General features: G+C 40.4%; 1 protein-coding gene across 2 annotated transcripts in view; it reads left to right on the top strand.

Moving 5' to 3' along the window:
* The first annotated feature begins 5,164 nt into the window (after positions 1–5,164).
* The window catches only part of LOC134858106 (contactin-1a-like), a 66,621-nt gene continuing 59,955 nt past the window's right edge, over positions 5,165–11,830 (top strand). Inside the window, exon 1 of one of the 2 annotated variants that reach the window (XM_063873993.1) lies at positions 5,165–5,295. The gene's annotated coding sequence lies outside the window, so the exon portion shown is untranslated. Of the gene's footprint in view, positions 5,308–11,830 lie in introns of both variants that reach the window. The other variant, XM_063874004.1, reaches the window with a different exon arrangement.

Raw genomic sequence — 11,830 nt, 5'->3', positions numbered from 1 at the left:
TGATTCTTATTCCCCGGGCACCCCCCTGCATGTCCCCTGTGTATTTTGTGTGAGTGGGTGGGGGGTTACCTTTGGATGAGCCCCCTGTGGAGATCATTGGGGCTAAATCATATTTACCCCTCCCACCTCTTCCTTTTCCTTGCTCCTCCTCCCCCTCCTCCTCCTCCTCTGGCAGGCAGATAGATGACAGCCACCTATTCTTCCCTCCAAACAGCAGGGTGTTTGCTGTTCCTCTCACCCACCCCAGAGACCGGCTATGTAACAGTGCTATTCACAAGCAGGATCCTTCTCTATTTGCACTGCCATGATGTAAGAGGAACAAAAGTGTTTGTCTGAGCCTTGAATACACCTAGATCTTGGATAACCAGCACAGAAAACAGTATTCTTTTGGGTCTTGTATTATGCCGCTCTATTTAGATATCATGAATTTCCTCAATGTTACTGAATCCCTATGGTTTGGCTATTTCCTATGGATTGACATATTTTTCCATTCCCCTGTGCTGCAGATAATGTCTTTTTTTTTCACTGTGCATTAACATCAGTTCCCATCTCAAAGACAACAATACTTTTTATGATAAATAGTAATCTGAAAAATAAACGCAGCCTTAGGACAAAGCACTAAAACTCAACTTGCAATAAGAGTATAACCTTCATGTAAAGTCAGTTTCTGATCACACTATAAAATTACTTCTTTGATATGTTACCCCAAATTCATCCAAGAGGGCTAAGTCCTTCAATTAATTCTACCCTGCTCTATTTCAAAGATTCCTGCATTATTTATGGGCCGCGGCGACAGCAGATTATTATTTGCTGTGTGGTGTTTACATCTGAGATTTAAATCTAATCCCTGGGGATTGAGATGGTCTCATGTTTGGACTGACACACCAGCACGGCTTTGTAATTAGGAGAGGTGCCCTTTTGATATCTGTCTGATGAAAAACAGGCTCGTTCATTACAGCATACTGCAGTTCATCAGCGCTCAGCGTCACCCTCTGGTGTATTTCATGCAATAGTTTCAGAGAGTCTGTCATGTGTTTGAATTTTTTCCTCTGCAAGACTCTTTCTGTTCACTCAGGACATGAATGGATTTATTGCAGCTAAAGTGTTGAGGGATATTTACACGATTGTTGCGATAAATTTACACAGGGCTGAAATGGTTTCTCCAAATAGTAATTGAATCAATTTTTCTCTCAATGGCCATTATATTTTTGAAAGATACATTTAACTATGTTAAGATGTCATATTTTTTTACACTGAGGAGCATTGATGCCAAAGCAGAATGATCGGCAGCAGTCGGAGAGACCATCAATTGATTGTTAAGATTTCCCTCAATGCACTGTATATGAGACAAGACCATAGTGAAATAACAACAGGTTATTAAACATTAAAAGAATGCCATAGATGTGTGAACGGTCAACTAAAGTTTTGTTGTACAAATTATCAGAAGACAGTATTCAAATATTTAAAACAAAGTTCATTGTATAATATTAAATATTAATTTGATCAACCATTATAATTAAATGGCACTTCATGAATCGCTGGTCCCAATTACAATACTGTAAGAGGAAGTTATAATTTCATAAAAATCCATTTTTAATTAATGTCAATTGGTGATCATTGTGTCAAACTACATGACCCAATACCCCTATTATATCAACCACAGTTCTTCTAATCTGAAACAACATCTCCACTTCACCTCATAATTACTGGTCATTGTGTGTGTGGCTACATCAAACCATTATTTTGAAATTTAATGTCACTTCTTGACTTACGGTCGGGCAAGGGTTAATTTCTGTGGTAATGTCAAGCGAATGAGGTAAGTCAATGTCATGCTCTTTTTCCAAAATCTGATTTATCAGATTTGCATCAGAGCTAGTGAAGCCGCATGAACTTCCTGCATAATTCCTGTTGAAACAATTAAAATAAAACATTAAACATATAAAAAATTTAAGTTTTTGATACATGAAGCAGGAGTTCTTAACAAGTGCGGGCCATTTTGTTATTATTGTAGTTTTTTTCTACCCCAAGCATGGTGGAATAATTGTGTTACTCTTACTTTCCTTGGCTAAACAGGCTGTGAAACACCAACACACCTGTAACAACACCAACAACAACACCAATAAAAAAAAACACCACACAACACAATTATATATATGTAAGTAAGTTTTGATAGTTATTTGTTTTGCTTGTACTTTTCAATATTTAGGAAGGCAAATGAGTGCTGCTGAAAGCAAATATCTAGGCAGCGAGAGATATCAACCCTGTCACTAGGGCAGATCGTACTGGAGAAACGGCGTGAGGGTTATGTCATGATATTGTCAACAATTTGGAAAGGGAGGTAAGTGAAGGAGAGGAGAGCTGCAATGCTGGTGGTGTACAAGCAATTGAGGCAGCTAATGAGGTAGTCCAGGCGTCTTGACCCCAACCCTTCTCAGACAGATCACCAGCATCCGCCTGTGGACAGATTATAACTTTTCGAGCCCTTGATTCTTATTCCGACCCTGAAGTCTGTGTATTTGCTGCATGAGTGGGAGCGTATCCTTGGATACCCTGATGGGAGATCACATAAATCCATATTAAATCTCACCTTTCCTATTCCTGAATAAGTTCTACTGCCTCTCCACTTGATTGAATGGCAGTATCAAAAGTGCTCAGCCACCATTCTTGCCCAAACAGAGGGTGTTTGGATGAAGTTTCGTTCATCACGACCAGAGCTGGCTATGGTGAGATGATAGTTACAAGCAGGAATTGTTTATGAATGCCAATGAGTTAAAGAGGAATCAAATGTGTTGTTGATGAAAATAGATTTATGAATAACAGCACTGAAAGATTTTTAATGGTCTTTGATATTATCGCTCTTTTATGAATATGAATTTTCAAATGTTTATGAACATGGTTGGATTTTATGAAATGAATATTTAATGTATGTTCAGATAATGTTTTTTTTTTATTATGAACATCAGTCATTCAATGACAATATTTTAGATGAAATAGTAATTGAAAATAAGCTCCTTGAAAAGACTAAATCTTGAATAAGATACTTCATAAATAGTTTATGAAATAAAAATTATTTTATTTCCCAAATATCAAGTGGCATAGTTTATTATTTATGCTTATTGCAATTCTCATTTTTATGGCCGCAGGTGACGCTAATTTTTTTGCAGTGTGTGGTTACACTGAGTATTGTTATTATCCTGGGGAGAATTTCATTTTGACTGACACAGCAGTTTGTAATTAGAAGGTGTTGATATTGTAGTGTATCAAAAACATAGCTACTTCTCAACTGATTATGCTTTATAACCAACCATGTGAAGTCGCAATGAAATGATTTTCCTATGCTGATTTGATTTTTTTTAGAACTTTCTGTTACAAAACATAATGGATATTTTTTGTTCCAAATGGTGAATGAAAAATATTGAACAAACTTTTACCTGGAAATTCACATTGCATCATAGGTAAATCAGTTGCAATAAAACAACAGTGTTATTTATTTGACATCTTTTAAAATATAATAAAAAGATACTGGACTGTGTCTGGAGTCAAGTTTGATGTATAAGAGTGAGGCAGAAGCAAGTGATAGAAGAATAATTGATCAGTAACAATTATCCAAATGCTAACCTCCTGTAGAATTGGAAGATTATAACTCGATGGGGAGTAAATGGGGCTGACAACTAATGAGAAGCAGGTGTGTGGGCAGGGAAAAACATTGAGAACAACTGGTGGGCAGGTGAAGAATGACAGGGGTGGACTGTAGAGGTATGAAAAACCTGGCAACAGAAGTCAGGACAAGCAGATGCATGAGATAAAAACAATACATCTTTATGGTATAACAGATGATGCATCAGTTATTCATTCCAGGAAATGTATAACAGTTTGTTCTGGACCTTAATGACTTAAGTTATGTAACAATATCATTTTGGAAATGCAATGCACTCTGCCTTTGTCTGAACAGACAAACGTTGGGTAAACATTACATCACTAATAACGATTTAGTGCCATTAGTAGTGTTTGCAGCAATAATGCTCGGATAAATTCCCTGATCACCCCTGCCTATACACCAAACGGCAGACAAAAGCGGAGTTATAATGAAGGTGAACAAAGTAACAACCTCTCGTCAAAAGAGGGGACTAAAAGAGCTGAAGGGAGACTGGATATTGGACCTCTATTCGTCAGATGGCTGGAAGTAGACTTCAGATGGATGCTGCTTGCAGGTGTCGATTCCGAGGTGGGCACCTGTCGGTTAACTTTTACTTGGAATACGTAGCTTGTGTTTCTGCCCGCAAGTATGGCAGTAATATGGAGTTAGCCAAGCTTCTCTGTTCTTTGAAAACTATTTAAGTTGAGGGCAACGATTAAGGAGTTGCATAAAAACTAGAAGCTATCTTACGTTTCCTATAGGTACCTAACATTTAACGTTACGCTAGGTTGCAAACATTTATGAGAGCTAGCTTACGTTTACGATAGCTAGCTAGCACACTTGCTAAGCAAATGTATAGCAAATAGAAAATGAGCTAGTTGCTTTCAACTGTAGAATTGAATGTTAATTATTTCACATACAATAACATAGATTATGAAATAAGTTATTACAAGGAGCTTGCATTGCCTAAATAATAATAATACATTGCTGGCTGCTTTATGGGAAGACTCCTTTTAAAAACAAATAGTCGACCCTTTTGATGATTTTGACAGTAGATAGGGAAATGGGGAGTCAATGCTGATTTTAAAATATATTGTATATTACAGATGAACACTTCTTTTCTATACTATTTCTAAACTATTTAAAAAAAAAAGTTTACCTTTACTTTCCTTTTTTTGTTTATAATTATGTGAATTTTCTGTCTGAAATATGCTATATTATAAACTAACCTTAACTTTATGCTTTATATTCCAACAAAACAAAAATTCATTGATTTTAAAATACCTAAACGCAACCCATAAATGTCACTTTAGAAGCCAGGCAAGGTCCTTCACTGAGGCAAGGTCGCGCCATTTAATTTGATGATTGTAGATATAGAGATATTCAATGTTTTATAAGATACACTTAAATGTTGATCAGGTCATCCTCCAATGATGGAGCAGACGAGGAAAAAACTGTGGCAGCTCCATGCTCCTGCGGAACAAGAGGGTCTGGCGCCCCCTCAGTTGACAGCCATAACCCTTCATCCAATCCGCGGGGACAGGACCGCTGCTCCGTCAGTCTCTTCCCCGCTCTTGAGCGCCCGGCGATGCGGTGCTGAGCAGGTGTGTGAGCATCGTGAAGGACACACGGACGGACGCATTTGCCCTCTACAGAAGGTAAGGACACCGGTCAGAAACAATCAGAACGGAATTATTGACATTATTATCAGTGAAGCCAGGCGCTGCGTTTTGACAGCTCGGAAATCAGTGTTGTTTACAACCGACTGAGTGGGATGCACGGATGGGATGCAGCTTGTGCAGCCCTCCGCAATGCAGAATTAGACGATATGGGGATCTGCGTTTTATATTTTTTGTGTCGTCTTGACAGATGCAAAGGGATCATGTGTGTGCAAAATCTGACATATTGTGGCGTGGTTGAGGGTGATGCTGTGTCAGATCTGCTGCACATCCTGGCACGACTTCCCTCCCAAAAAATAGTCGATTCACGGATAAAATGTGAGGATATTTTTGGCAGTATACATCTGCTTTCGTGCAATAAGTCTGAGTGTTTAAATGCAGCTTTTATTTGACCACGCCATCAGCGTCGACATAGCGATGATTCAAACTGCCGCCTGCCTGTCAGCCAAAAGATTAGGAAGCCCCGACGACTGTAAACACTTTCATCTGGGCGGAACTAAAATGCATGTTTTGGTCTTAGTGTGGCTGTCGATTGAGGCATATGGTTCGGCTGTGTCATCATCCCTGGAAGATTGAACCGTAGTGTTTAGTAATGGCAGGGTGAGTCCGGATGTCAGGTGCTGGAAAAGGTGTCATGGGCGCGTCCTGTCTCATCAGACTGAAGGCTTCAATGAAGAGAAGCTGTTCATTTTACATGTTGCTGAAGTATAGACTTCCATAAGTCCCATGTTTCGAAAGAGGGTCTTAATTATTCTATAAATATTATTCTTTATATTTGTATACTCATTAATGACATGGTGAAAAAAAGGATGACTCAGAAATCACACAAGTATGCACATATTCATAGGGAATTACAAAGTCCCAAATTACTTTTGTATTTCACATCTATGTAGGGGGTCATTTTTTTTTTTTAAACGTGTGATGTCCCATATACTTGGAAGGCTAACTATGTTTTCCTATTAAACCACATACTGTGTTTACATGCATAGTGTGGTTATGGGTTTGGCACCGCTCCCTGCAGCAGACAGCAGAGTGAGATTTAAGTCACCACAACTTCTTAGTGGTCTAATGAGCCTGCAAAACATGTGTTTAATGTAATGTAATAAATGTCACCATTCCAGAACAGAATTATGGCATCTCATGGGCCTTGTTGTTCGCTAATCACAATCACTAGAGTAGTTTTGCTTCTGTGATGGGCAGCACTAGCTCAATCAGTGCCTGGTTTGGAGGTTATTGGTATAAGATTACCATACAATAATACTTTTATGTTCCTGTACAATGTGGGGCTTTCATCCTATAAAAATGTGTATACTCTCAGATGATTTATTGATACCTGTCCGACCCCGTTCTGCTCCTGCAGCTATCTATGTAAATATCTGTACGAGTTACATTTTTTGCCATACCGTTCTTCAGATTCTTCTATTGTGTGGTCGCCTTGATTGAATCAGAGCCATAATAATGGCACAAAATGTCCGAGGAATTCCTTTGCCACCTGTCAGGTGGAGCACTTTATGAGTCTTGCAAGCTCGAATGCTGCTAATGCATCCTGTGCTGTCCTGTACACCCTGAGGACAGTCCCACTCCTTCATGCTAGCTGAACACATTTTCTCTGCTCAGAAGTAGGCTAACCAACTGCATCATCTTACATTTATACCCCTTGCCCCACAACGAATTATGTTTGAATGTGGAGCTATGAATCTTGTATTAAGATGTTCCCAGCCAGCATTTTTGGCTATAGAGCCCGAGTGGCTTGAGGAGTGACAAACTTTTTACATAACAGAGCTCCCTGCAGGATGTGGCTGTTCTGTGATGCATTTCAAGGCTACAGCCTCAGCCCCCATTAGTGTCACAGTCGAATGACTCAACATAGCTGTACACTCACTTTTCCTTTGGTTAGAAGCTTCAGTCGCATACATCTGTCATGTAGTAGACAGGCTAACTTCACCTGAGGCAGAAAATAGAGCTGTCTCCAACGTCCCTATCTGTACTTCACCTCAGACCGCATGTTATTTATGATTTCGAGACAGACTGCTTTTACATATCTTGTGTAAGAATGTTTACGTCAATCTGTCAAATGCATTTAGTTAAAATAATCAGCAATTAAGTCCTTCTACAAGCAGCTTGGTGCTCGAAGCAGACATTTGGATGTTTGCCATTTAAGATTAACCCATTTGAAAGTTGTTTTAGGAGATTAGATTTGTTTCCAGATGTCCTTTGAGCCCTGGGTGACAAATGATTGGGCAGAGAGTCAAAGCAAGATAGATCTTTGGAAAGAGTCTTTAACTGATGGGCAGCAGGGCGGGTTGGTTAGGCGCTGTGTGTTCTGTCCCTGAACACAGTGCTCGTCACGCTGGAAGGAGTATAACCGCAGACTTGTTTCATTGTTAAATTGAATGCACTGGGAGAGTATATATATCCTGATGAGACAGCCTTCAACATTTATGTGCAGAAACACACACACACACACACACACACACACACACACACACACACACACACACACACACACACACACACACACACACACACACACACACACACACACACACACACACACACACAAACTATCCCTTATTGCTGTGACTGTCTTCACTGCATGTGCAAGTGCTTTTCTCCATCCTGCTGACAAAAGATGCCATGCTCTCGTCTGGATCCTTCAGTCTAGATTGCTCAGCAATTTGCGCACCGGCAATCAATAGCGAGATCCACTAATGGTACGGCAGTGAGGCGGAGACATGACGTCTTCTATGTTTGCCTAGAGACAGACCTCGCCTCTGTTCATGCCTGTAGAGGAGAAAGGGCCCCAGTCCCCATCTGCCATCTCTGGCTGTCTGAATACATTCTGCACTAGACCTAGCATTGATTCTCCCACTGTGGGCGGCCCTCTGCTCTCTGCAGGCACGTGACCCTCGTCTTATGTGTGAGAGACTGAGCTAAGAGGAAACAATTCTCATGTTTCTACTTCACTTGTTGACATGCCATTTGATGTAGCCCAAACTGTGTGGTGCATTGTTTTGGTAGCCTTTCAGATATGGAAGGTTTTTGGCGATACCTCTGTGCATTGTACGGCCAATACTTAAAAAAGAGAGCCGCTGTTGAGCGCTAAAGTAACTTGTATATTAATTGATCGACAGAGTTCTTAATTGGTCTGTTTTTGATATTTAAAATGATTTCTTCATGCAAAAAGGCAGAACACTACTGGTTCTTGCTAATGTGGTAGTATATTACATTTTGATGGTCATTTGTCAGATTTTTATTGATCAAACACATTAATCATCCTTTTTCAACACCGCCACACTGATGGTCCGTGAAGCACCTGACATTGTTTTATGCGTGTAAGACTTTTCTCTCGGTCACTCTGTTGTTCTATTTCTGTGGCTTTCACCTGAATCTAATGATCTTGAATCTTTGCTCCCGGCACATCAGGAGGCTAGTTACTTTTAAAGGCATACTCCAAATGAATAACTATTCAGCCTCACATGATTAAAGTAGTTTTTTGTTTGTTTGTGTATGCGCACAATACAAATGCATGTCCATGAAACAGTCTGCTTAAATGACCTTTGGTTGATTCACACAAATGTAGCACAATGCCGAAGACCAAAATAGAACATTTTTGATATCCACCGCTGGCTTTTGTCTATTTATAGCTTTAAAGCTCCTGGAGAAAGATGTTATTCGTTTACTGACAAGGTAAACAAAAAAAGTTTTTAAAGATATGGCTAGGTTGTAAAATCATCGAAAACAAAGTTCCCCTAAAGATGAACTTAGAGTGTCTTTTATCATAGAACATTTGAATCCGTTCCTCTTTTCCTTATCAGTGTGATTTTGTTTGCGATAAAGTGCCGAGCTTCCTCTGCGGCTCTTACAGTTTGTCTTTCTGCCAAAGTGATGTCTCATTCAAAACAAGATTACTCCCCGTCCATTAAGATAATGTTGACCGGACAGGCAGGTAGTGTTCGGAAATTGCCAGCTATCTCCCCCTGTCACTCAGGGGGGGGAAGAGGACATTGATGAATGTCATTGAAGTGTTGTCTTGCAGCTGAACACGTTTCAGGTCCAGAGATTTGTAAGTGTTCTGTTTGGGCATGTGAAGAGTTAAACTGTGAATAATATTGAAAACAAAACACAAAAAGATTCAGGATTCCTTTATTCGTTCAAGGAGACTGATGGGGGAAATGATTGAGTGAATAATTGATGTATTGGTTCACAAGCCATCTGTGTGTGTCTGATGACATTTAACGTTCAGTTGTAATTGTCAAAGACATTATTTGGGCTGCTATAAAGAAGAATTAAAATCTGTATCTAGGTTATATTCTCTGCTCCTTTCTCTCTGAGATATTTTTAGACTTTACAATCAAAGTAAATCTTTTGGGATTTATGAACTCAATTAGAAGGAGATTACTAACGTGTGCCCTTCGCCTGTTAATCTGTCGGTTACCAGAACGATCACTAACGTTCAGATAATATTTGACTTCCTTCCTTACAATGTCAGCACAGACGACTGTTTGTTTGCTTATCATCAGGGCAAAATCTTACCGCGCTTTCCCTGGGATGCATTCCGTTTCTGGAGTGATTTGCTGGTCAGATAGCTAATTGCATTTTGCGTGTTGTTAACTCTGAGCAAAGAGGTTTGTTTTTAATGATGACACGCAGGAAAAGGGACGGCACTACATGAGGAGCGAGTTCAAAGGACAGTTTTCCCTAATTATGTTGTCAATTTTAGGCATCTTAATGTGAAGGGCTCGTAATTAAACTACTCCTCAATGGGTCGGGTTCACCTTTTGTGTATACGTTTAACATTCGACTGAGCAGAGATAGTATTACACACAGCGGACTGACTTCTCACACGGGAGTCTTGAGCCATCTGTTTCAGTGAGATGCATTGTTTACGCCGCTGTTGAGAAGCTGTGCAGTCACTATGTGCTATTTTGGTCCTATGAGACGTGACTTTTATTATTGTGCAACTTGAAAATCAGTGGTGCGTGTGTCTGAATTGTTCCCTGGGATTTCAGCCAAACCAGAAAACTTAAAAAAAGTGAATCTGTTGAAAGCGTTGTTCCTTTTGATGCCGTTCCAAAACAGATTATACACATCAGTCCAGATCATCTCGATTCAGAGAGATTGTTTATAAAGTCTTTTCGAGCAAGTTGCACAATTGTAAGGATGAGGATGATGAGATTTTGGATGATGAAAGTTTAGAAATGAAAACAAGCATCTTTTTGATTCTAGCAGGACCTAACCTATACAGATATATCCCAGCTGACAGTCATTTATTCCTTAATCGTCTCTTGAAAGCTAGTATTTGGTATCATTTTTGAAGATTAGATTACCTCTGTATCCGTCGTCATTTATATTCTTAGAAATAGGCTGCATTGTTTTGGATTTAATCCCGTTTAATTCATCATGGGTTGGTGGGAGCTTACTGTAGTTCACCCGCTTGCTTTGTAATCTTATAGTGCTGGGGATAAAGAAGCAATTGTGCAAGGAACTGTCCAATTAGGAACAAGGAAACCGTCTTCCTCAATGGGGCCAGGCCACTCTTGGGGCATGTGAACAAGGCCTGTTGCTACGGTGATGGGAGCATCTGTGGCAGACGCGACTTCACAAACATGCTAGTTCATCAACATGTAACTCCTCAGCTCACACCGTCACCGTTCATGTTGTTCGTCATCGTATCCCAGCTCACAGTGATGATGCATCCTGGATGGTGACAGCCTGAAAGGGGCGGGGGGGGGGGGGGGGGTGTCAAATGTTTTATTATACTAATCAGAAACGTCCTTGGTGAGAAGCATAGTTCTTTAGCTGGCTGACCTTTAGCCTCCTGCAGAGGGACTGTAAGTGTGTAAAGTGTAGGGAAAGAAGGCTAATAGTGGAGAGAGCACCGAGGCGAAGGCCCCCCCGGCACGTGGAGCGAATACTGAGCACGCCGAGCTCTTGGGAAGTCTCATTATACATTTAGGGGTGTCCTGTTTTCCCTCTCTCCCTGGACAGCCGGACAGCTAAATTGTTTGTGGATCAATAGTTTAGCTTCCTACTGGCTCCACAGAGTGAGTGAAGTGCATTTAAACCCAAGAAATCCCATTACCCCTGGCAGAGAGGGGAAGCACGGCACTAGGGGCCTCAGCAAGTGCTCTGGCCATTCTTCAGCCTCGCTGTTTGTTTACCTGCAGCGCTGCGGCTGAGCCCACCCACAGTCCTGCTATTCTCAATATCACATTTTCTTCGATTTTCCATTTTTTCTGCCACACAGTTCGGTCCATTACTATCCAATAGTATCAGCACCTGGTGATCATTTCTTTTGAAGTGATGCTGTGTGCCCTGTATTTTTAAGTCATTCAGTGCAGGCTGTGTTTTCCCGGACAGATCGATTGAAAGTTATAAGGTTGTGTTGGGCCAGCTGATTGGATATTAATGCAGCCCATAATGACCGGAGCCTGGCTGCAGCCTGTCTGTATTGATTCAACACTTATTTAAAATGCCTTTTTGTTTTCCCTTTCCATTTGGCTATCCAGAA

Source organism: Eleginops maclovinus, chromosome 2, assembly GCF_036324505.1.
Source record: "Eleginops maclovinus isolate JMC-PN-2008 ecotype Puerto Natales chromosome 2, JC_Emac_rtc_rv5, whole genome shotgun sequence".
Classification (NCBI taxonomy): Eukaryota; Metazoa; Chordata; class Actinopteri; order Perciformes; family Eleginopidae; genus Eleginops; species Eleginops maclovinus.
This window is presented reverse-complemented; position numbering and strand designations above follow the sequence as displayed.